The 25,431-nt window shown below is 48.1% G+C and overlaps 1 pseudogene; it reads right to left on the minus strand.

Annotated features, from left to right (window-relative positions):
• Positions 1-483: 483 nt before the first annotated feature.
• Positions 484-24,124, minus strand: LOC140720024 (zinc-binding protein A33-like; annotated as a pseudogene).
• Between the last annotated feature and the right edge of the window lie 1,307 nt (positions 24,125-25,431).

Below are 25,431 nucleotides of genomic sequence, written 5' to 3' on the forward strand. Positions count from 1 at the left end.
TGAATGCTTCCGACATTTTACCCTCCTCACCCACCCTCTCCATCTGCCCATCAACTTTGTCACTGCCACCTCTCACCTCACAGCTTCTGACACATTTCCACACTCCACCCCTCCCTCGTGTCTTTATCACCCCCTCACCTGCCAGCTCTTACCCTGGCTTTCCATCCAAATCCTACACCGGTCATCTCCGCTCTCACTTTCAGTCCAGTGGGAGGACATTGAGCCAAAATGTCAATTATCCATTTCCCTCTATAGATGCTGCCTGACACGCTGAGATTCTCCAGCCCGTTACCGTCACGTGTCCCGCCTCCCCAAGGTTCACCTTGACCTCCCTCTCCCAACCAGCATCACCACCACTTGTCCCACTTCACCTGTCTCGGGGCGGGTGGACTTTAGCACCCGGGGGAGCCGGGGAGCTCAGGACCTGCCGCCCGCGGCTGCTGCTGAATCCGCAGTGTTACTGTTCCGTTGACGGATGTGGTGAACGAGTTAAAATTAATGGATCGATAATTCTCACATCGTGTTTATTTCACTCTCCGCACATTTATATTTACACTGACTAACTCCTGATGTCGGTCCCGGACCCGACCCGTTTACAGACCCGGAGCGGAACCGGAGCAGATGCTCAGCCACTCGTTTTTATATCCAGTGTAGAAGTAAGGATAAAGTTTCTCCGTGAATTTATTCCCAGTGAAGGTGAGGAGATGAGACTTGGTCTCCGCATTGTAAAATGAAACTGTCCCGGACTCGTAACTGAGATAAACTCCCACCCTCCCGGGGATGGGACCGGCAGGGAGACGGGACACAGGGGAGGTGAGAACCCGCATCACGTCATCACGCCGCCCGATGGTCCAGAATCCGGTCCGCGGACTCAGTCCGACCCCTCCCTTCCTATCCACAGACTCTGCAGCGACTCCCAGACACCAGCGCCGATTCCCCGTCACCTCCACCTCCCAGTAATGTCTCCCCGATGTGAATTCCTCCGATCCCAGCACAGAAAACCAGTTTGTGAACCTCTTCCCGGTGTCAGGGAGATTCCTCCGGGTCCCGGTCAATCTCACACTCTTCCGATCCTCAGACACCTCGAGCCGCGGACCCGCCGTTTCCACATCCAGGGTGACAGAGACTGGGGGGAAAAGCAGAGAATTAGAGAGTCCCCGGGGATCGGGGGAGACTCGGGCAGCGCGTCCCCGGGGACCGGGGGGGAAACTCGGGCAGCGCGGCCCCGGGATCGGGAGAGAGGCCGCTGGGCCTTAGGCCCGGGGATTTACCCAAACACAGCGGATGGACAACCAGCACCTTCCCGAGGTTTTACCTCCGGATTGGAGCAGGATTTTCTGAACAACACAGGGATGATTTCCTGTCACAGTATGTTGACAGGCCGACTAGGGGGAATACCATACTAGATCTAGTATTAGGCAATGAACCGGGTCAGGTCACCGATCTGTCAGTGTGTGAGCATCTGGGGGACAGTGATCACCACTCCCTGACCTTTAGCATTATCATGGAAAAGGATAGAATCAGAGAGGACAGGAACATTTTTAATTGGGGAAGGGCAAATTATGAGACTACAAGGCTAGAATTTGTGGGTGTGAATTGGGATGATGTTTTTGCAGGGAAATGTACTGTGGACATGTGGTCGATGTTTAAGGATCTCTTGCAGGATGTTAGGGATAAATTTGTCCCGGTGAGGAAGATAAAGAACGGTAGGGTGAAGGAACCATGGGTGACAAGTGAAGTGGAAAATCTAGTCAGGTGGAAGAAGGCAGCATACATGAGGTTTAGGAAGTAAGGATCAGATGGGTCTATTGAGGAATATAGGGTAGCAAGAAAGGAGCTTAAGAAGGGGCTGAGAAGAGCAAGAAGGGGGCATGAGAAGGCCTTGGCGAGTAGGGTAAAGGAAAACCCCAAGGCATTCTTCAATTATGTGAAGAACAAAAGGATGACAGGAGTAAAAGTAGGACTGATTAGAGATAAAAGTGGGAAGATGTGCCTGGAGGCTGTGGAAGTGAGTGAGGTCCTCAATGAATACTTCTCTTCGGTATTCACCAATGAGAGAGAACTTGATGCCGGTGAGGACAATATGAGTGAGGTTGATGTTCTGAAGCTTGTTGATATTAAGGGAGAGGAGGTGTTGGAGTTGTTAAAATATATTAGGATGGATAAGTCCCTGGGGCCGTACAGAATATTCCCCAGGCTGATCCACGAGGTGAGGGAAGAAATTGCTGAGCCTCTGGCTAGGATCTTTATGTCCTCGTTGTCCACGGGAATGGTACCGGAGGATTGGAGGGAGGCGAATGTTGTCCCCTTGTTCTAAAAAGGTAGCAGGGATAGTCCAGGTAATTATAGATCAGTGAGCCTTACGTCTGTGGTGGGAAAGTTGTTGGAAAAGATTCTTAGAGATTGGATCTATGGGCATTTAGAGAATCATGGTCTGATCAGAGACAGTCAGCATGGCTTTGTGAAGGGCAGATCATGCCTAACAAACCTGATAGAGTTCTTTGAGAAGGTGACCAGGCATATAGATGAGGGTAGTGCAGTGGATGTGATCTACATGGATTTTAGTAAGGCATTTGCCAAGGTTCCACACGGTAGGCTTATTCAGAAAGTCAGAAGGCATGAGATCCAGGGAGGTTTGGCCAGGTGGGTTCAGAATTGGCTTGCCTGCAGAAGGCAGAGGGTCGTGGTGGAGGGAGTACATTCAGATTGGAGGGTTGTGACTAGTGGTGTCCCACAAGGATCTGTTCTGGGACCTCCACTTTTCGTGATTTTTATTAACGACCTGGATGTGGGGGTAGAAGGGTGGGTTGGCAAGTTTGCAGACGACACAAAGGTTGGTGGTGTTGTAGATAGTGTAGAGGATTGTCGAAGATTGCAGAGAGACATTGATATAATGCAGAAGTGGGCTGAGAAGTGGCAGATGGAATTCAACCCGGAGAAGTGTGAGGTGGTACACATTGGAAGGACAAACTCCAAGGCAGAGTACAAACTAAATGGCAGGATACTTGGTAGAGTGGAGGAGCAGAGGGGTCTGGGGGTACATGTCCACAGATTCCTGAAAGTTGTCTCATAGGTAGGGTAGTTAAGAAAGATTATGAGGTGTTAGCTTTCATAAGTCGAGGGATAGAGATTAAGAGTCGCGGGGTAAGGATGCATCTGTATAAAATTCTGGTTAGGCCACACATGGAGTACTGTGTCATGTTCTGGTTGCCTCACTATAGGAAGGATGTGGAAGCATTGGAAAGGGTACAGAGGAGATTTACCAGGATGCTGCCTTGTTCAGAGATATGGATTATGATCAGAGATTAAGGGAGCTAGGGCTTTACTCTGGAGAGAGGGAGGATGAGAGGAGACATGATAGAGGTGTACAAGATATTAAGAGGAATAGACAGAGTGAACAGCCAGCGTCTCTTCCCCAGGGCACCACTGCTCAGTACAAGAGGACATGGCTTTTAGATAAGGGGAGGGAAGTTCAAGGGGGATAGTAGAGGAAGGTTTTTCACTCAGAGTGGTTGGTGCGTGGAATGCACTGCCTGAGTCAGTGGTGGAGGCAGATACACTCGTGAAGTTTAATAGACTACTAGACAGGTATATGGAAGAATTTAAGTTGGGTGTTATATGTCCTTGTGAAGTACAGATGTAAAGTTAAAATTTATAAAGCACTGGTGGGTCCTCACTTGAAGTATTGTGAAGTATTATCTGAGAAAGGATCGGTACTGAAACTGGAGAGTATTCAAAGGGGTTTCACAAAAATGATTCCAGGATCGAATGGCTTGTCATATGAAGAACGTTTGGTGGCTCTGGGTCTGTATTCACTAGAATTCAGATGAATGATGAGAGACCTCATTGAAACCTATCGAACGGTTAAAGTGGATGTGGAGAGGATGTTTCCTATCGAGGGAGAGTCTAACACCAGAGGACACAGCCTCAGAACAGAGGGGCGTCCTTTTAGAATGGAGAATTTCTTTACCCAGAGAGTGGTGAATCTGTGGAATTGTTTGCCACAGGCAGCTGTGGAGGCCAAGATTTGATGTATGTTTAAGACAGAGAGTGATAGATCCTGCCGAAGGGTCTCAGCCTGAAACACTGACTGTACTGTTTTCCACAGATGCTGCCTGGCCTGCTGAGTTCCTCCAGCGTTTTGTGTGTGTTGTCTTGACAGATTCTTGATTGGTCAGGGCACCAAAGGATACGGGAAGAAGACGGGAGAGTGGGTCTGAGAGGAAAATTGGATCAGCATGATGAGATAGCAGAGCAGATGATGGGCCAAATGGCCTAATTCTGCTCCTATATCTTATGCTCATATGGTCTTATCTGAGGGGTGAGTGTATTGAACAGTGAGTGGGTGATGTTGGGACTTACTGCCAGAGGAGGTGATGGTATCAGATACAATCACTGTGTTTAACAGACACTTCAACAGAAGGAGACTGACCCAATGCCAACCAATGGGATGAGTGTAGTTGGTAAATAGGTCAGCACAGAGGTGATGGGCCGAAGGGCCCATTTCTGTGCTGTACAACAATGACTCTGTGACTTTAAATGGACTAAATAACTGAGAGCCCACAGCCCCCGGTGCGGAGAATTCGAAAGATACCCCATCGTCTGAGGGTCCACCCCATCCTGAGACAGTGACCCCTGACCCTCGACTCCTCAGACAGGGGAAACATCCTCCCTGCATCCCATCTGCTGAGCTCGGGAAGAGTTTTGTGTTTCCCTGAGATGTCCTCTCATTCTTCGAAACAGGGAACAGAGAACATAGAACAGTACAGCACAGGAACAGGCCCTTCATTCAATGTAACAGAGACTGATCGAAGTCAGCATCAATTCCTCATCCCAGTTCGCCAAAACTTCAATTCCTCCACCTTTCAAAATCTTTCTCTAACTCCACCTTAAACATATCCAATAATCAGGCCTCACACAATCTGCTGGAGGAACTCAGGGGGTCGAGAAGCAACTGTGGGAGGAAAGGGACTGTCGACGTTTCGTGTCAAAGTCAGGACTGAGAGTGAAGAGGGTGACGGCCGGTAGAGAGAGGAGAAGGGGAGCGATGAGATGAGTCTGAGGTGACTGTGGACTGAGGAGGGGTGAGGGATGATGAGACGAGTCTGAGGTGACTGTGGACTGCGGAGGGGTGAGGGATGATGAGATGAGTCTGAGGTGACTGTGGACTGAGGAGGGGTGAGTGATGATGAGACGAGTCTGAGGTGACTGTGGACTGAGGAGGGGTGAGGAATGATGAGAAGTCTGAGGTGACTGTGGACTGAGGAGGGGTGAAGGATGATGAGAAGTCTGAGGTGACTGTGGACTGAGGAGTGGAGAGGGATGATGAGGAGTCTGAGGTGACTGGACTGAGGAAGGGTGAGGGATGATGAGATGATTCTGAGGTGACTGTGGACTGAGGAGGGGTGAGGGATGATGAGACAAGTCTGAGGTGACTGTGGACTGGGGAGGGGTGAAGGATCATGAGACGAGTCTGAGGTGTCTGTGGACTGAGGAGGGGTGAGGGAAGATGAGATGATTCTGAGGTGACTGTGGACTGAGGAGGGAGAGGGATGATGAGACGAGTCTGAGGTGTCTGTGGAGTGAGGAGTGTGAAGGATGATGTGACTGTGGACTGAGGAGGGATGAGGGATGATGAGGAGTCTGAGGTGACTGTGGACTGCGGAAGGGTGAGGGATGATGAGACAAGTCTGAGGTGACTCTGGACTGAGGAGGGGTGAGGGATGATGAGACGAGTTTGAGGTGACTGTGGACTGAGGAGGGGTGAGGGATGATGAGACATCTGAGGTGACTCTGGACTGAGGAGGGGTGAGGGATGATGAGGAGTCTGAGGTGACTGTGGACTGAGGAGGGGTGAGGGATGATGAGTCTGAGGTGACTGTGGACTGAGGAGGGGTGAGGGATGATGAGTCTGAGGTGACTGTGGACTGAGGAGGGATGAGGGAGGATGAGATGAGTCTGAGGTGACTGTGGACTGAGGAGGGGTGAGGGATGATGAGGTGAGTCTGAGGTGACTGTGGACTGAGGAGGGGTGAGGGATGATGAGTCTGAGGTGACTGTGGACTGAGGAGGGGTGAGGGATGATGAGGAGTCTGAGGTGACTGTGGACTGAGGAGGGGTGAGGGATGATGAGTCTGAGGTGACTGTGGACTAAGGAGGGGTGAGGGATGATGAGTCTGAGGTGACTGTGGACTGAGGAGGGATGAGGGATGATGAGATGAGTCTGAGGTGACTCTGGACTGAGGAGGGGTGAGGGATGATGAGACGAGTTTGAGGTGACTGTGGACTGAGGAGGGGTGAGGGATGATGAGACATCTGAGGTGACTGTGGACTGAGGAGGGAGAGGGATGATGAGACGAGTCTGAGGTGTCTGTGGAGTGAGGAGTGTGAAGGATAATGAGGTGTCTGAGGTGACTGTGGACTGAGGAAGGGTGAGGGATGATGAGACAAGTCTGAGGTGACTGTGGAGTGAGGAGGGTGAAGGATGATGTGACTGTGGACTGAGGAGGGATGAGGGATGATGAGATGAGTCTGAGGTGACTCTGGACTGAGGAGGGGTGAGGGATGATGAGACGAGTTTGAGGTGACTGTGGACTGAGGAGGGGTGAGGGATGATGAGACATCTGAGGTGACTCTGGACTGAGGAGGGGTGAGGGATGATGAGGAGTCTGAGGTGACTGTGGACTGAGGAGGGGTGAGGGGTGAGGGATGATGAGTCTGAGGTGACTCTGGACTGAGGAGGGGTGAGGGATGATGAGGAGTCTGAGGTGACTGTGGACTGAGGAGCGGTGAGGGATGATGAGGTGAGTCTGAGGTGACTGTGGACTAAGGAGGGGTGAGGGATGATGAGTCTGAGGTGACTGTGGACTGAGGAGGGATGAGGGATGATGAGATGAGTCTGAGGTGACTGTGGACTAAGGAGGGGTGAGGGATGATGAGTCTGAGGTGACTGTGGACTGAGGAGGGATGAGGGATGATGAGATGAGTCTGAGGTGACTCTGGACTGAGGAGGGGTGAGGGATGATGAGGAGTCTGATGTGACTGTGGACTGAGGAGGGGTGAGGGATGATGAGGTGAGTCTGAGGTGACTGTGGACTGAGGAGGGGTGAGGGATGATGAGTCTGAGGTGACTGTGGACTGAGGAGGGGTGAGGGATGATGAGGAGTCTGAGGTGACTGTGGACTGAGGAGGGGTGAGGGATGATGAGTCTGAGGTGACTGTGGACTAAGGAGGGGTGAGGGATGATGAGTCTGAGGTGACTGTGGACTGAGGAGGGATGAGGGATGATGAGATGAGTCTGAGGTGACTCTGGACTGAGGAGGGGTGAGGGATGATGAGACGAGTTTGAGGTGACTGTGGACTGAGGAGGGGTGAGGGATGATGAGACATCTGAGGTGACTGTGGACTGAGGAGGGGTGAGGGATGATGAGGAGTCTGAGGTGACTGTGGACTGAGGAGGGGTGAGGGATGATGAGGTGAGTCTGAGGTGACTGTGGACTGAGGAGGGGTGAGGGATGATGAGTCTGAGGTGACTGTGGACTGAGGAGGGGTGAGGGATGATGAGGAGTCTGAGGTGACTGTGGACTGAGGAGGGTTGAGGGATGATGAGGTGAGTCTGAGGTGACTGTGGACTGAGGAGGGGTGAGGGATGATGAGTCTGAGGTGACTGTGGACTGAAGAGGGGTGAGGTTTGATGAGCAGGTTGCTCCGGGTAGGGGAGTGGTGGGGATGTGGGCTGGAGTTGGGAGACATTGGGAAGTGAATGATAGATGAAGACAGACACAGAGTCAAAACGGTGTGAGGAAGATGGACGAAGTTTCGGGGGAGGGTGGGGGAGTCTGAGCTGATGATGGGAACCATTAGGGGAGAGATGACTGGCAGATGAAACCAGAACCAGGTGGGGGAGGTGGAAAGCCTGTGGGTGAACTGTGTGTGGAGGGGGACCTTGAAGGTGGAGGGGAGTGAAGATGGGTGATTTGGGTTGATTTGCCCCTTTCTATAACCCCAACCCCTGCAGACCCTCAGACCCTCATTGGGATAGGGGATTCATTTACAGGGACCCTGGGAGATACATTTGCTTCGCATTCAGCCACAGCTGATGTCCCAGATGATTGGAAGGTGGCTGAGGTTGTGCATTTCGTTAATGGGGCTGGAAGATCACTCCAGGGAACTCCAGGACACTGAGTCTAACGTCAGTGGTTGGGAAGTTTCTGAGGACAGGATCGAGCAACATTTGGAAAGACAAGGATGACGTTGTGCTCGGGAAATCAGGTCTCACAAATCTGATTGAGTTGTTTGAAGAGGATTGTCCAGGACAGGGTGGTAGACATTGTCCACATGGACTTCACCAAGGCCGTTGACATCGATGGTAGACCACACTCGGAGTACTGTGTACATTCCTGGTTCCCGGACTATGGGACGGATGTCATCACACTGGACAGGAAGCTTCAGGAAGATGTTACCAGGACTGGAGGGCTTGGCTTAAAATGAGAGAGTGGATAAGCTGGGGCTATTTCCCTGGAGTGTAGGGGTGACCCCTAGTCAAAGTATATAAAATCATAGGGGGCATAGATAACGTGTCTTTTTCCAGAATAAGGTGTCCAAAACCAGAGGGTGTAGATTTAAGGTGAGAGGGGAATGATTTATAAGGGATCTTTATCCCCTTCCCACAGACCCACTCCCCTCACAGCCCCTCATCACCCACACACTCCACTCTCTGTCCTGATGCAGGGTTTTTCATTAAGGATCAGTTTAATAGACACAGAGGGGAATCAGCCCTTCCAGCCCTTCGAACCACACCACACAGCAATCCCCTGATTTAATCCCAGACGCATCATGGGACAATTTACAATGACCGACCAACCGGTACATCTCTGGACTGTGGGAGGAAACCGGAGCACACGGAGGAAACCCACATGGTCCCGGGGAGAACGTACAAACTCCATGCGGGCAGCAGTGGGAATTGAACCCTTGTCACCTGTACTGTGAAGCATTGTGCTAACCACTACACTACTGTGCCACTCCACCTGGAGTCACAGGAGATGGGAGAGGCCCTCAGTGTATTTCCCAGAGACATGGGTATGCAAGTTCATGAATAATGAATAGATCAGAGGACCATAAGATATAGGAGCAGAATTAGGCCATTCAGCCCATCGAGTCTGCTCCGCTGTTCCATCATGGCCTATCCCAGATTCCACTCAAACCTATTACATCTTCCTTCTCTCCATAAACTGACCAATCAAAAAACGATCAATTTTCACTTTAAATATACCCACCGTCTGGTCCTCCACAGCTCTCTGTGACAGAATATTCAACAGATTCACTACACTCTGACTAAAAAAAAAATTCCTCCTCAACTCTGTTCTAAAGGGTCACCCCTCAATTATGAGGCTGTGTCCTCGAGTTCTGTACACTCCCACCATAGGAAACATCCTCTCCACATCCACCCTATCGAGTACTTTCAACATTCGGTAGGTTTCATGAGATCCCCCTGCATCCTCCTAAATTCCAGTGAGTACAGGCCCAAAGCTGACAAACACTCCCCGTGTGTTAACCCTTTCATTCCTGAAATCATCTTCGTGAACCTTCTCTGGACTGTACATATCCTGTCCAAGATAACAGGGTTTGAAATGCGGAGACTATCCAATGAGAGAAATTTTGTTCTTTCTTGTGATTCTGGAGAAGAGAATTCCGGTCTTTTGCCAGGGAGAGATTAGGAGAGAAGATGTGAACGGAGAGTGTTGGTAGACCGCCGGACAGAGTGGACTTGGAGTGAGGGTCCGAGGGTCAGCGACAATCGGAGGAGGTCGATGGTGGACAACTGGCTTATCAGTGAGCTCCAGAGTTGTGCATTAGACTGTTTCATGAGAAGCGGCCCTTTTTCTTTTCCTTGTTTCCTTTAGTAACCATATAGTCAAATTAAGAATTATAAAGCTCAATTGTTTAATTGCATATTCTGTACTGTTTGTTATTGCAGGGTACTGATTTGTAACAGGGGAACGCATCACGCAGTATCCACCCAAACGAGAATTCTTAAGTTTGGCCGGGCTGAGGACTATCACCCCCAATATTAAGCTGCTAGCTGAAGCGAGAGTTACACCAACATTGCATTTGCCATCCTTACCACAGACTCCACCTGTAAATTAACCTTCGGGTAGTCTTGCATGAGGACCACTAAATCCCTCTGCGCCTCTGATGTTTGAATTTTCTTCCAATTTAGTTAACAGTCTGCACTATTGTTCCTTTCACCACAATGCATTATCATACACCCGGCATTATCATAGACTGTCACCTCTCTTTTACTCTTTATGTATCTGAAAATCTTTTAATATCCTCTTTTATATTATTTGCTAGCTAACTTTCATATTTCATCTTTTCTCTCCTTATTCCTTTTTTCAGTTGCTTTCTGTTGGCTTTTAAAAGATTTCAATGCTCTAACTTATCACTAATTTTTTGCTGTATTTTATGCCCTCTTTTATTTCAGCCATATTTCCCTCATTCTCCCTTTAGAATTCATCGTCATATTTGGTATGTATCTTCAGAATTGCCGCCAAAAACTCCAGCCATTGCTAATCCGCTGTCATCCAACACAAATCAGCACCCATCATCAGGGACACCCACCACCCAGGCCATGCTCTCTTCTCACTGCTGCCATTAGGAAGAAGGTACAGGAGCCTCAGGACTCACACCACTAGGTTCAGGAACAGTTATTACCCCTCAACCATCAGGCTCTTGAACCAGAGGGAATAACTTCACTCCATTTCACTTGCCCCGTCACTGAACCGTTCCCACAATCGATGGATTCACTGTCAAGGACTCCTGTTCCCAGGTTCCTGATATTTATCAGTATTATTTCTTTTTTGTTGCTTCTTTTTGTGTTTGTTGTCACTGGTTGTCCTCCCTGTTAATGCAGTCTTTCATTGCTTCTATTATGGTTATGGGATTTACTGAGTATGCCCGCAAGAAAATGAATCTCATCATTGTATATGGTGACATATGTACTTTCATAATAAAATTACTTTGAACTTTGAACCATCCCTGAAGGTGTCTCTTTCCCATCAGCTTTGGCCAGTTCCTGTCTGATGCCTCTGTAATTCCCTTTACTCCACTGTCATACTAATACATCTGACTTTATCTCCTCCCTGTTAATCTGCAGGATGAATTCTCTCATGTTATGATCATTATCTACTAAAGGTTCCTTTACCTTAAGCTCTCCAATCAAATTCGGTTCATTACACAACACTCAATGCAGAATACCTGATCTCCTTGTATGCTCGAACACAAGCTGCTCTAAAAGCCATCTTATAGACGTCCTCCAAATTCCATTTCCTAGGCTCCATCTCAACCAGATTTTCCCAACCCAGTTTCATATTGAAATCCCCCATAATTATCAGAACGTTGCCCGTATTACAGGTCCTTTTTATCTCCCATTGTAAGGTATATCCCATATCCTGGCTACTGTTTGGAGGAATGTGTCTAACTCCCAACAGGGTCTTTTTACCTTTGCAGTCTCTTAGCTCAACCCACAAGAATCCAAACCTTCCAATCCTGTGTCACCTCTTTCTGAGGATTTGATTTCAATTTTTACCAACAGAGCCACCACACCCACTCTGCCTACCTGCCGGTCCTTCCGATGCAATGTTCAGCTCCCAACTATGATCTTCTTTCAGCCACGATTCAGTGATGCCCACGATGTCATACGTCTCTAACTATGCTACAAGATTATCTACCTTATTCTCTGTCCCGAGTGCATTCACCTTCAGTCCTGTATCGGTCACTCTTTCTGATTTTGCCCCCGTTTGACTGCAGCTCACCCCACTGACTGCAATTCTGCCCCATCATCTGTCTGTTCTTCCTCACAGTCCCACTACACAATGCATCAACTTGTATATCAACTGCCCCTTCCTCAGCCCTGTCACTCCGGTCCCCATCCCCTTCCACATTAGGGATTTTCCCCTTCCTCAGCCCTGTCACTCCGGTCCCCATCCCCTTCCACGTTACGGATTTTCCTCAGAGAGGGTGTATGAAGAACAGGAGTGCAAAGGTTTATGATCAGAGGCGATGGATTTTAAAGGGACATCTGGAACTTTGCTTCACACACAGGGTGGTGCATATTTGGAATGAGCTGCTGGAAATAAGCAACGTTTAAAAGAATCTACAGTGGATCGTACATGGATTGAAGAGTTTTATTGGGTTTTGGACCAAACGTGGGCAGATGTCACCAGCTCACTGGGAAAAACAGTCAGCATGGTCATTGGGCCAAATGTATGACACCCTGACTCAAACAGGTCACCCTGAGGGTCAATGTGGTCATCGATGAAAGGAGAGGGGGGAGGTTTTAAATGAATATTTCCCAGGGAGAGGGTCACAGAAGCTAAGGAATTAAGGAAAATGAACAGTAATGTCTCGGAACATATCACAGTGCAAAAGCGAAGGTGCTGGAGGTATTAGAGGTGGATGAGCCCCAGACCGTGATCTGCTCTGTCTGATACCTCCAGACTAGGGAACAAATTCCAGGGCCCTGGAGGATAAATTTGCTTCACATTTCACCACAGGTGAGCTGCTGGAAGTCAGGAGGGTGGCTCAGGTGTTGTCTTGAGTTCAGAAGGACAGGAAGGTCAAGCCAGGGAACTCCAGGCCACTGAGCCAAACATCAGTGGTGGGACAATTACTGGAATGGACACTGAGAGACAGATTTACCAGCATTTGGAAAGGCAGGGACTGAGTCAGGATAGTCAGCTCTGTTTTATACCTGGGAAATAGTGACTCACAAATTTAATTAATTTTTCTTTGATGAGGGGACAGAAAGGATCGTTGAGAATAGGGTGATGGACATTGTTCACATGAACTTCAGCAGGGCCTTTGACAAGGTTCCATGAGGAAGGCTCATAGAGAAGGTTTGATCACATGGGATTCACGGTGAGCTATCCAATTGGATGTAAAATTTGTCTGGCGGTAGGAGAGAGTGGGTGTTGGTGGAGAGGTGTTGTCCAGAATGGAATCTGTGACCAGTGGTGTTACCATGGCGATCGGTTCAAGTTCCACTGTCCATAGTTACAACAATTTGGAGGAGAATATAGATGCCATGGTGAGTGAGTTTGCAGATGACAGTAAAATTGGTGGTATAGTGAAAAGTGGAGGTGTTTAACTAGATCACTACAGGATCACTGAAATATTTTTGATTATTTATAATGTTATTTATCCTTCTCATTATTTATAATTACAGTATGGACAAGGTGGGCCGAAGGGCCTGATTCCATGTTTATATCTCAATGACTGGAATGAGATATCGACAGAGGATGTGGGGGTGTTGCTGCAGCTTTTCACTGAATGTCCTGTTTCTCAACTCGATAAAAGATCCACCCGAGGGGAGGGAACGAGGATCTGACAACCGCAGAAACACTGGGGATTCAGTGTAGGGAGGTGCCGGCTTCCGAAATGATCAAATCTCCGTGCAGTCAGATTTGTGGGGAGAGGAGAAATAAAGTGAACGAAAGCTGTAACTGGAGCCTCAGTGAACAACCACAGAAGGTTCACAGTTTACTGGCCACAAATGTGTGTTGTTGTCCCTGTGAATAAACTTCTGCCAAACCCCTTCCCAGATCATCCTCCTGAGGAATCTCACCCTGGAGCCTGGCTGTGTTGAGGAATTCCATGGAAAGGTATAAACTTCTAACAAGGCTCGACGGGCTGGATGCAGGGAGAATGTTTCCCTTGGCCGATGAGTCTGGAACCAGGGCTCACCGACTCTGAATAAGGGAAATGTCATTCAGGATTGAGAAGAGGAGAACTTTCTTCTCACAGAGGGGTGTGAATCTTTGGAACTCTCTATCCTGATGCCTCTGGAGTCTCAGTCACTGGGTTCACTCACAACCGGAATCTTGCCGGCCACACACACAAAACGCCAGGCAAACTCGAGTCACGCACGGTTTACGGAGGGAAATGAACACTTTGGGCTGAGACCCTTCACCCGGACTGGAGAGGAAGGCAACAGGATGCAGAATAAGAAGCTGAGGGAGGGGGACGAGCAAAAGCTGAAAGACTCACCAGGAGAATCCAGGCGAGGGAGAAGGTAGGTGGAGGGGAATGATGATAGGGAACAATGTGAGAAACTGCGATGTGATAGGTGGAAGACACAAAGGTCTAAAGAAGAAGGAATCTGATTAGGGAGGGCAATAGACCTTGGAATAAATGGAAGGAGGTGGGGAAACAGAGGGAGGAGATGAGCAGGTCATGAGGTACTTGGAAGCTTTGTTGAGGATTTGGCCACAATCTGCCAGTCGGTCTGTGTATGTACGTGAGGGAGCTTTGCCAGTCCGTCTATGATGTATGAGCTTCTCCCGAGATGAAATCTGGACCAATGTCAATGCTGGTTGCTGTGTCCGGGCTCAGTCTGACAATGCTTCAATGTGGGGGTTTGATAATAGTGAGACTCGTGAGTCCAGCAGGGGGCAGACCTGAGTCAATCAGAGTCTGCATTCACGGACGGCTCAGACAGGCTGAGTGACGCAGATTTCCTTCTCTGAAGGACTCGTATGTATTTTTCTGAAAATCCCAGTCACATGACAGACGCCAGCTTTTATTACCTGGTGATGTCTTGGTGTGTTTATACAGTGTGAATTGGTTCAGGATTCAGTGGGTAATCTAACAGTCCTGTGTATCGGTTGTATCGTCCCCTTGTGTAGGTGTGTTCAGGGGTCTGACATCTCCAGCTGACCATGTGACAGTGATGTCTTCACCCAGAGTTACAGACAGTCTTTGCGAGCAAGTATCACTTAAAATTGTTCACAAACATGGAGAAAGGAAACTGTAAATGTTTACCTCGCTTAATTGTATCAGACATTTCTCTCAACGTTGTGTTCAACAGAAAGGGGTGATCGAATTTTTCAACAGCTAGGGTGCCATGTGTCACCGACAGCACATGTTCATCATCACTGATCCTGTAAATATTACACAACTGGTTATAAACTGAACATCAGTGACATTGGAACTATTTTACAAATCCACACTGTGTTTCAATAAAGACCATGTCCTACCTCCTCTTCCGATGAGCTTCCTCCTGAAATAAATAAAACACAGATCACAATTGACTGACTGTATCCTGACCGCAGGAATTTGAGCCAAGTTATTACAAGCTGCTGAAATTTCCCACTTCCCAGCTCTCTCTCACTGACACACACGGAGAAAGGGGAGACTGTAACAAGGGGCACAGAACCCGGGAGAAAGTTGATAATTATCCCATAACTGAGAGGATGGAACTGACGGGAAAGACTGGACAGGCTGTGAATGTTTTTCTGGATATGATGTCAGGGAGGATCAGATGCCAGAATTTAAGATTAGTGGTGGATTGGATTGGGTGTGGGTGGAGAACGCATCTCTGCTTGAAATTGTTACGCCCGTGGCCCCCTCCTTTTTGAGAATGGCAGGATCGCTATTGATTCGAGTCAGGAGACCCAGGAAATGAGAGAAAGACATGCAGAATCCACAAAGAGTTTGGAATGTGTCCTGGCCTCCGAAAGGCGGAACCATTGATAACGGCTATTGTCTCTTGGAGACAGAATTGTATATTGAATACTGTACGATGCATCGAAGCCCCAGGCAATGAACCGAGGGGGGGTTGGTGGAGGGATTGCATCATCCCACCCTGATTGACATCTGAGACCCTGTGAGTCAGGATAAAAAGAGGGTCTGTGGGAACAGTCCCTTCAGACGCACCAGAAGAAACGCCAGCGATCCCGTATTAGCGAAAGCCAGTGGGAAGGCCACGTGCGTCCGCTTCCATTTGCCCCGGAATCGGTGGGCCCTTTACCACGGAAGAACGGTTTTTAGCTAACAACGGGGAAATCAACTCCCAACGACTCTCGAAGGATTGACATCATAAAAGGAATGGGCAAGTTTTAACCCGTCTTTCTGTCCAACCCAAAAGCTGCAGCTTGAATGAACTGAGTGACTTTTATATTTCCATCGGACAATACATTATCCCCTAGACAACGATAGAGCTATTTCTTATTGATTATTATTATACCCGCGCTTTTAGATTTAGTATTGACGACATATATTATCTGTATGTTTGCATTGATATTATTTTGTGTATTTTTATCAATAAATACTGTTAAAAATAGTACCATCAGACTTCAGTCCCAATCTACTCAACCTCTCATCATACATCAACCCACCCATCCCTGGAATTAACCTAGTGAACCTTCTCTGCACTGCCTCGAGAGCCAGTATGTCCTTTCTTAAATATGGACACCAGAACTGCACGCAGTACTCCAGGTGTGGTCTCACCAATACCCGGTACAACTGCAGTAAGACCTCCCTGTTCTTATACTCCATCCCCCTAGCAATAAAAGCCAGCATTCCATTGGCCTTCTTGACCACCTGCTGCACTTGCATACTAACTTTTTGTGTTTCCTGCACCAGGACCCCCAGATCCCTTTGCACAGAAGCACTTTCCAGTTTCTCTCCATTTAGATAATAACTTGCTCTATTATTTTTCCTGCCAAAGTGCAAGACCTCACACTTGTCAGTATTATATTTCATCTGCCAAATGTCTGCCCAGTCACTCAGCCTATCTATGTCCCCCTGCAGGGTTTCAATGTCCTCCGCACTCATTACACTCCCTCCCATCTTTGTGTCATCAGCAAACTTCGATACGTTGCACTTAGTCCCTTTCTCCAAATCATTAATATAGATTGTAAAGAGTTGGGGTCCCAACACCGACCCCTGCGGAACACCACGAGTCACCAACTGCCAGTCTGAGAATAAACCATTTATCACAACTCTCTGTTTTCTGTTAGAAAGCCAATCCTCCACCCATGCCAGAATATTATCCCCAATCCCATGATTTTTTACTTTAAGTAATAATCTTTGGTGTGGCACCTTGTCAAATGCCTTTTGGAAGTCCAAATACACCACATCCACTGGTTCCCCTTTATCTACCCTATGTGTTATGTCCTCAAAGAACTCCAACATATTTGTCAAACATGACTTCCCTTTTGTAAAGCCATGCTGACTTTGTCCTATTAAGTTATGTTTATCCAAATGCCCTGTTACTGTTTCCTTAATTATCGATTCCAACATTTTGCCAACCACAGATGTTAGGCTAACTGGCCTATAATTCCCAGCCTTCTGTCTATTGCCCTTTTTAAATAAAGGAGTTACATTAGCATTTTTCCAATCTGCCGGGACCATTGCCGAGTCCAGCGAGTTTTGAAAAATTATCACTAATGCATCCACAATCCCGACCGCCACTTCCCTTAAGACCCTAGGATGCAAGCCATCCGGTCCAGGGGATTTATCCACCTTCAGTCCCATTAATTTATCAAGTACCATTTCCTTGGTGATTTGAATCGTAGTTAGCTTCTCTCCCCCTACAGCCCCCTGTTTATCCAGTGTTGGGATATTTTGAGTGTCCTCTACTGTAAAAACTGATACAAAATATTTGTTCAGCATTTCCGCCATCTCCATGTCCCCTACCATTAATTTCCCGGTCTCATCTTCTAGGGGACCAATATTTACTTTAGCCACCCTTTTTCTTTTTACGTAACTATAAAAACTCTTACTATCTGCTTTTATGTTTTTCGCCAATTTACTTTCATAATCTATCTTCCCCTTCTTAATCAATCTTTTTGTTATTTGCTGCTGATCTTTAAAAGCTCCTCGATCTTCAATCTTCCCACTAGATTTAGCTACCTTATATAACTTTCTTTTTAGTCGTATACTTTGCTTTATTTCTTTACTTAGCCACGGATAACTATTTTTTTCTTTTACACCCTTTTTTCTTCAGTGGAATATATTTTTCTTGATAGTTGTAAAATAACTCCTTAAATATACACCACTGATCAAGTACCGATCTACCCTTTAATCTATTTTCCCAATCCATCTTAAGCAATTCCGCTCTCATACCATCATAGTCTCCTTTATTTAAGCTCAGTACGCTTGTTTGAGATCCAACCCTCTCATCCTCTAATTGAATATGGAATTTGACCATGTTATGACTCATTCCAAGGGGATCCTTTACTAGGACATTTTTTATTAGTCCTGTCTCATTACACAGGACCAGATCTAAGACTGCTTGCCCCCTTGTCGGCTCAGTAACGTATTGTTCAAGGAACCCATCCCGAATACACTCAATAAACTCTTCTTCAAGGCTGCCGTGTCCGACTTGATTAGTCCAGTCAATATGAAAGTTAAAATCCCCCATAATTATAGCTGTTCCCTTATTACAAGCCCCAACTATTTCCTGATTTATGCTCCGACCAACTGAGTTTGGAGGCCTAAAGACTACTCCCACCACTGCTTTTTTCCCTTTACTATTTCTTATTTCTACCCAAATTGTTTCGTTATCCTGATCCTTTGAGCCAATATCATTTCGCTTTATTGCAGTGATTTCTTGCTTTATTAACATAGCCACCCCACCTCCTTTTCCTTCTTGCCTGTCTCTCCTAATTGTCGAATACCCTTGTATGTTTAATTCCCAGTCCTGGTCACCCTGCAGCCATGTTTCCGTAATTGCCACAATATCATAACCATACGTAGTTATTTGTACCGTCAACTCATCAATTTTATTCCTAATACTACGTGCATTCAAATAAAGGACTTTCAAATATGTTTGACACTTATTTCCTACCTTTTCCTTTTGTACAACTTTACGCTTATCTCCGTACATTCTCTCCCCTCCTGACACACTCTGTCTTTTTATTCCTCCACTTTTACCTACATCCATTACCTTCTCCATTGTCTTTTTAATTATTTGCTCTCTAGAATCCTCCCCCCCACTAGTTAGTTTAAAGACATCTCTGCAGCCCTAGTTATATGATTCGCCAGGACACTAACCCCAGCCCCAGATGGAGGACAATGTTGGTCAATGAAAGGTTTTGCCCTTCACCGACTGGATTTTGATCCAAAATATGTGACTGGTACTCAAAGGCCTATAAAAGATCCTTCCCCTTGGAAGCTGGTCTCGCCATCTTTGGATGTTCGCAATCCACTCTACGCTTCCCTGCAGCCATACAACAGTCTCTGATGCCTGGGATGACTGTCGCTAAAGACTCCTCCTGAGGGAATGGAAATCGCCCTCTCCCCCTTCTCTCCGGAGATGGACGGCTGACATGATCTCAGTCGTACAGATGGAGAGACTCAGGTTCTTGAGAACCAATAAAATTTTCAGCTGTCTGGGATCCATTTCTTGCCTACCTGGACGAGGCCGGGGGCTGATGAACAATTTCCTCCCAGCTAATCTTTCATGGCCCTCAATTGAGACTTAATGTTTAGCACTTTTGAGCACTCTGTACAACAGGCATCCCTCTAATGTTATGTCCTTTCTTTTGGCTCATTTTATCTTCACAAACGTCTGAGCTTATGTGTTCCTGTTGATTTTATTGCTTTTTGAAAATTTTGAAAATCAAGTATTAAAAATAAAGAAAGCAAAAGGAATGTTGACCTTCATCACTAGAGGGATTGTATTTTAGAGCAGGGAGGTTATGCTGCAACTGTACAGGGTACTGGTGAGGAGACTGTACAGGGTACTGGTGAGGCCACTGTACAGGGGACTGGTGAGGTGACTGTACAAGGTATTGGTGAGGCGACTGTACAGGGGACTGGTGAGGCGACTGTACAGGGTACTGGTGAGGCGACTGTACAGGGCACTGGTGAGGAGACTGTACAGGGTACTGGTGAGGCAACTGTACAGGGTACTGGTGAGGAGACTGTACAGGGTACTGGTGAGGCCACTGTACAGGGGACTGGTGAGGTGACTGTACAAGGTATTGGTGAGGCGACTGTACAGGGGACTGGTGAGGCGACTGTACAGGGTACTGGTGAGGCGACTGTACAGGGCACTGGTGAGGCGACTGTAGAGGGCACTGGTGAGGCGACTGTAGGGGCACTGGTGAGGCGACTGTAGAGGGCACTGGTGAGGCGACTGTACAGGGGACTGGTGAGGCGACTGTACAGGGTACTGGTGAGGTTACTGTACAGGGTACTGGTAAGGAAACGGTACAGGGTACTGGTGAGGCAACTGTACAGGGTACTGGTGAGGTGACTGTACAGGGCACTGGTGAGGCGACTGTACAGGGCACTGGTGAGGCGACTGTACAGGGGACTGGTGAGGTGACTGTACAGGGTACTGGTGAGGGAACTGTACAGGATACTGGTGAGGCGACTGTAGAGGGTACTGGTGAGGTGACTGTAGAGGGTACTGGTGAGGCAACTGTAGAGGGTACTGGTGAAGTAACTATACAGGGTACTGGAGTTCTGTGTGCAGTTCTGGTCTCCTTACTTGAGGAAGGAAATACTGGCTTTGGAGGTGGTGCAGAGGAGGTTCACCAGGTTGATTCCAGATGAGGGGGTTATACATGAGGAGAGATTGAGTCACCTCGGACTGTCCTCGCTGGAATTCAGAAGAACGAGAGGAGTTCTTGGGGAAACATATAGAATTATGAAAGGAATAGAGGCAGGAAAGTTGTTTCCACTGGTAGGTGAGACTAGAACTAGCGGACGTAGCCTCAAGATTCAGAGGAGCAAATTTAGGACAGAGCTGAGGAGGAACTGCTTTTCCCAGAGAGTGGTGAATGTGTGGAATTCTCTGCCCAATGAAACAGTGGAGGCCAATGAAGCATGAGAAGTGTCACAAACATAGGTGGGAAGAGATTGAACAAGGGGGAGCTGTTGTTGTCTGGTGTACTGACCTCTACCTGGCCGAGGCACAGTGACAACTCTCTGATACCTCCTCTTATTTACCCCTTGATCATGACCCCACTAAGGAGCACCAGGCCACTGTCTCCTATACCATCACCAACCTTATCAGCTCTGGGGTTCTCCCATCCACTGCCACCAACCTCATAGTTCCCACACCCCGCACTTCCCGTTTCTACCTCCTACCCAAGATCCACAAACCTGCCTGTCCAGGTAGACCTATTGTCTCAGCTTGCTCCTGCCCCACTGAACTCATTTCTGCATACCTTGACACTGTCTAATCCCCCCCTTGTTCAATCTCTTCCCACCTATGTTCATGACACTTCTCATGCTTTGAATTTTTTCAATGATTTTAAGTTCCCTGGCCCCCACCATCTTATTTTCACCATGGACGTCCAGTCCCTATATACCTCCATCTTCCACCAAGATGGTCTCGAAGCTCTTCGCTTTTTTTGGGATTCCAGACCTAACCAAATCCCCTCTACCACCACTGTCCTCCGTCTAGCGGAATTAGTTCTTACTCTCAATAATTTCTCCTTTGGCTCCTCCCACTTCCTCCAAACCAAGGGTGTAGCCATGGGCACCCGTATGGGTCCCAGTTATGCCTGCCTGCTTGTTGGCTTTGTGGAACAGTCCATGTTCCAAGTCTATACCAGTATCCATCCCCCTCTTTTCCTTCGCTACATCGATGACTGCATTGGTGCTGCCTCCTGCACGCATGCTGAGCTCGTCAACTTCATTAACTTTGCCTCCAACTTTCACCCTGCCCTCAAATTTACCTGGTCCATTTCCGACACCTCTCTCCCCTTTCTTGATCTTTCTTTCTCCATCTCTGGAGACGGCCTATCTACTGATATCTACTATAAGCCTACAGAGTCTCACAGCTACCTGGACTATTCCTCTTCCCACCCTGTCTCTTGCAAAAAGGCTATTCCCTTCTCACAATTCCTCCATCTCCGCCGCATCTGCTCTCAGGATGAGGCTTTTCATTCCAGGACGAAGGAGATGTCTTCCTTTTTTAAACAAAGGGGCTTCCCTTCGTCCACCATCAACTCTGCTCTCAAACGCATCTCTCCCATTTCCCGCACATCTGCCCTCACCCCATCCACCCACCACCCCACTCGGGATAGGGTTCCCCTTGTCCTTACCTACCACCCCACCAGCCTCCAGGTCCAACATATAATTCTCCGTAACTTCTGCCACCTCCAATGGGATCCCACTACCAGACACATTTTCCCTCCCCCACTCTTTCTGCTTTTCGCAGGGATCGCTCCCTACGTGACTCCCTTGTCCACTCGTCCCCCCCATCCCTTCCCACCGATCTCCCTCCTGGCACTTATCCTTGTAAACGGAACAAGTGCTACACCTGCCCTTACACTTCCTCCCTCACCACCAATCAGGGCCCCAGACAGTCCTTCCAGGTGAGGCGACACTTCACCTGTGAGTTGACTGGTGTGGTATACTGCGTCCGGTGCTCCTGGTGTGGCCTTTTATATATTGGTGAGACCCGACGCAGACTGGGAGACCGTTTCGCTGAACACCTATGTTCTGTCCACCAGAAAAAGCAGGATCTCCCAGTGGCCACACATTTTAATTCCACGTCCCATTCTCATTCTGATATGTCTATCCATGGCCTCCTCTACTGTCAAAATGAATCCAAACTCAGGTTGGAGGAACAACACCTTATATACCGGCTGGGTAGCCTCCAACCTGATGGCATGAACATTGACTTCTCTAACTTCCGTTAATGCCCCTCCTCCCCTTCTTACCCCATCCCTGACATATTTAGTTGTTTGCCTGTTCTCCATCTCTCTCTGGTGCTCCCCCCCCCCCCCTCCTTTCTTTCTCCTGAGGCCTCCCGTCCCATGATCCTTTCCCTTCTCCAGCTCTGTATCACTTTCGCCAATCACCTTTCCAGCTCTTAGCTTCATCCCACCCCCTCCGGTCTTCTCCTATCATTTCGCATTTCCCCCTCCCCCCACTACTTTCAAATCTCTTACTATATTTCCTTTCAGTTAGTCCTGACGAAGGGTCTTGGCCCGAAACGTCGACAATGCTTCTCCCTATAGATGCTGCCTGGCCTGCTGAGTTAAAATATATCATTTTGTGATAGTGCATTTTTACAGACCCAAACTGAAATCTCTCACCATGAGGAATGTCACATTGTCTTGCTGATCCATCCGTTCCTGTAACTTTGACATTTTCTTCTGGATATAATTTAAATGCTCTTGAATCTTTTGAAGATTTTTCTCCATCGGATTCAGAATCCTCTCCTCCTCTTCCCTGAGATCTCAGAGTAAACGATGCTCTTTCTCGGTGATAATCCGGCGCAGTTCAGCAAACTGGGATGTGATGTGAGACTGAACACTGTGTGACTGTTCCTGTCAAATGAAAGGAGAGGCTAGTTTATTATTTGGCTGTAAAGTATTTCCCTATGACATGGAAGGAGACCATTCAGCCCACTGACCCTATGCTATTTCTCAGATATTCAATCCCATACATTCACGTCTTCCTGAAACCGATTCTTCCTCACTGATCCATCAACTCCCACCTGACTCACAGACCACCCGCCATCACAGGGTTAATTACAGCCCCGAATTAAACATTCAACCTAGATTTCTTGGCAATGCCGGCCCACTGTGATCTCAAGGAGAACATGCAAACTCCAGGCAGAGAGCACCAGAGGTCAGGATCGAACCCAGGTCACTGGAGCTGCGATACTCTGCTACTCGGCATTAAAGGAAACAAAACTGCACAGTATTATTGGAAATTCTGCTCAGAAACCCTCACCCGAATTGCAGAAACCGTCTCTTTCTGTTGCCGCTCCATGTCCTCGAGCTCGCATTTCTTTTCTGTGAGAGAGTCTAACGCAGATTTAACCCGTTCCTGGGAAGCAGAGAGTGAAGGAATTAGACAATAAAGATGCAGTGCTGAGTCGAGCCAATTGATTGTCATATACAAATAAATATAAAATTTAAAAAAACATCAGGTGATCAAAATCGATTTGATTTTACCTTATAGACTTCAACAGCTTCTTTGATCGGCAGGAAGCGGTGCTCCCTGTGTTCCCGCGCATCTCTACAGATCACACAGAGCAGTTTCTTGTCCGTCTTACAAAACAGCTTCAGTTCTTTTTCGTGTGCCTCGCAGTGAAGTTTACTTTCCTTCCCTTTGGGATTCAGGTTTAGTTTTCGAGCTTTCTCAGACAGATTTGCTAAGGCCCGATTGACCCTGAGGGTGCGGTCTGCAAACTCCTCTCTACATTCCGGGCAGGAGTTTCTCTGCTCCCTTTCCCAACACCGAGTGATACAGGAGCGACAGTAGTTGTGTCCACAGTCCAGTATAACCGGATCGGTGAAGAAATCCAGGCAGATGGGACAAATTACCTCCTCAGTTAAACTCTCGACCTGTCGTTTCGAAGCCATGTTAACTCCCGGTACTTCCGGGTTCAGGATATTTTCCCTTTCGGGGAGCTGCTGAACCCTGCGGTACGGGGATTGACCACCAGGGGCGCTGCGGTCACGGGAATGTGTTGTTGCCGGTGAAACCACTTCACTGGGCGTGTCTGGAGCTCCTCGCAAACAGTCACCGGACTCAGCGACGAGAAAAACACTTCTCCCACTCTCTGTATCTCTAGGGTAGATATGACTTGCTCCCCTAAACCCTCCCGAACCTCGATCTGTCTGACTTGCTGTTCCCATGCAATCACTCGGCAGCAAAAATACACTGCATACGATTATAATGAAAAATATTTATGAATGTTTAGCAACTAAACAGTTATCAAAGAAACACAAGGGCCTATCATAAATTGCACGTAAGTTGGTGCTCATTCTGAAGTTGTCTTTACTCACACGTTGGACCCGCTGTCTGTGTGAAATCACGCACCACCTTCCGAATATCTCTCGAAATCCATCTCGAACAAACGGACTCTCCCTCGGGAGCACAGGTCCTTTCTCCTTGAAGCCATTCAACTCCATGAACAACATTGTGCAACGGGGACGGCATCCTCAGTCAGCTTCCCTCCTGTCTTCTCCCAGCTCCCGCCAGAAAGACACAAACCCATAAACCCACAAGACTATTGCCGCTCATGTGGTGCCCAGGCTGGTTCACTCCGACAACAACAGAGAGGCTTCCTCCCGTCCAGTGGGAAAGGAGCCCCATCCCTTCAGTGCTTTTTTATACCAGGGACAAGCTCAGATGATGGAATAATAGAGAGGCTTCCACACCCAACCCGGCCTCTCCCTGCCCAGTGGGAAAGGAGCCTCATACCTTCAGTGCGTCCCTGCAGCGTGGAAGGTGTCAGTCGGCTACTCTCCTCTGCAGCTCGGGCTCCCAGGCTTTTTTATACCCCGGACCGAGACGATTAACGAGGGACAGTGGACCCCAGGTTGGGAACCCCTGTCTATGGACACTTCGGTGTGATCTCCGTTTTCCTGAGCGTCCTGGGAACAGCCTGAAGATCAGTGTCACTCGGCTGCCGTGGCTCAGACCCTTGCATCTTTCTCCACATCCGTCCGCAAAGAGCTGAGAGACGGTCTCATCTCCACTGCATCAATCTCGGGGCAGCGCGCTGAGGGAGTGATGCTCCGGTGTGCAGCAAGGATCAGACTGGGAGGGCTCCTCTCACCGCCGGCCAGGCGAGGTCTTGGTGACTGACGGTGAGATCTGCTGATGGTCCGGACTGTCGCTCAGGGAACCACCACACCAGGTACATCCAATCGTTGTCCTGCAGTA

Source organism: Hemitrygon akajei, chromosome 2 (genome assembly GCF_048418815.1).
Source record: "Hemitrygon akajei chromosome 2, sHemAka1.3, whole genome shotgun sequence".
Classification (NCBI taxonomy): domain Eukaryota; kingdom Metazoa; phylum Chordata; class Chondrichthyes; order Myliobatiformes; family Dasyatidae; genus Hemitrygon; species Hemitrygon akajei.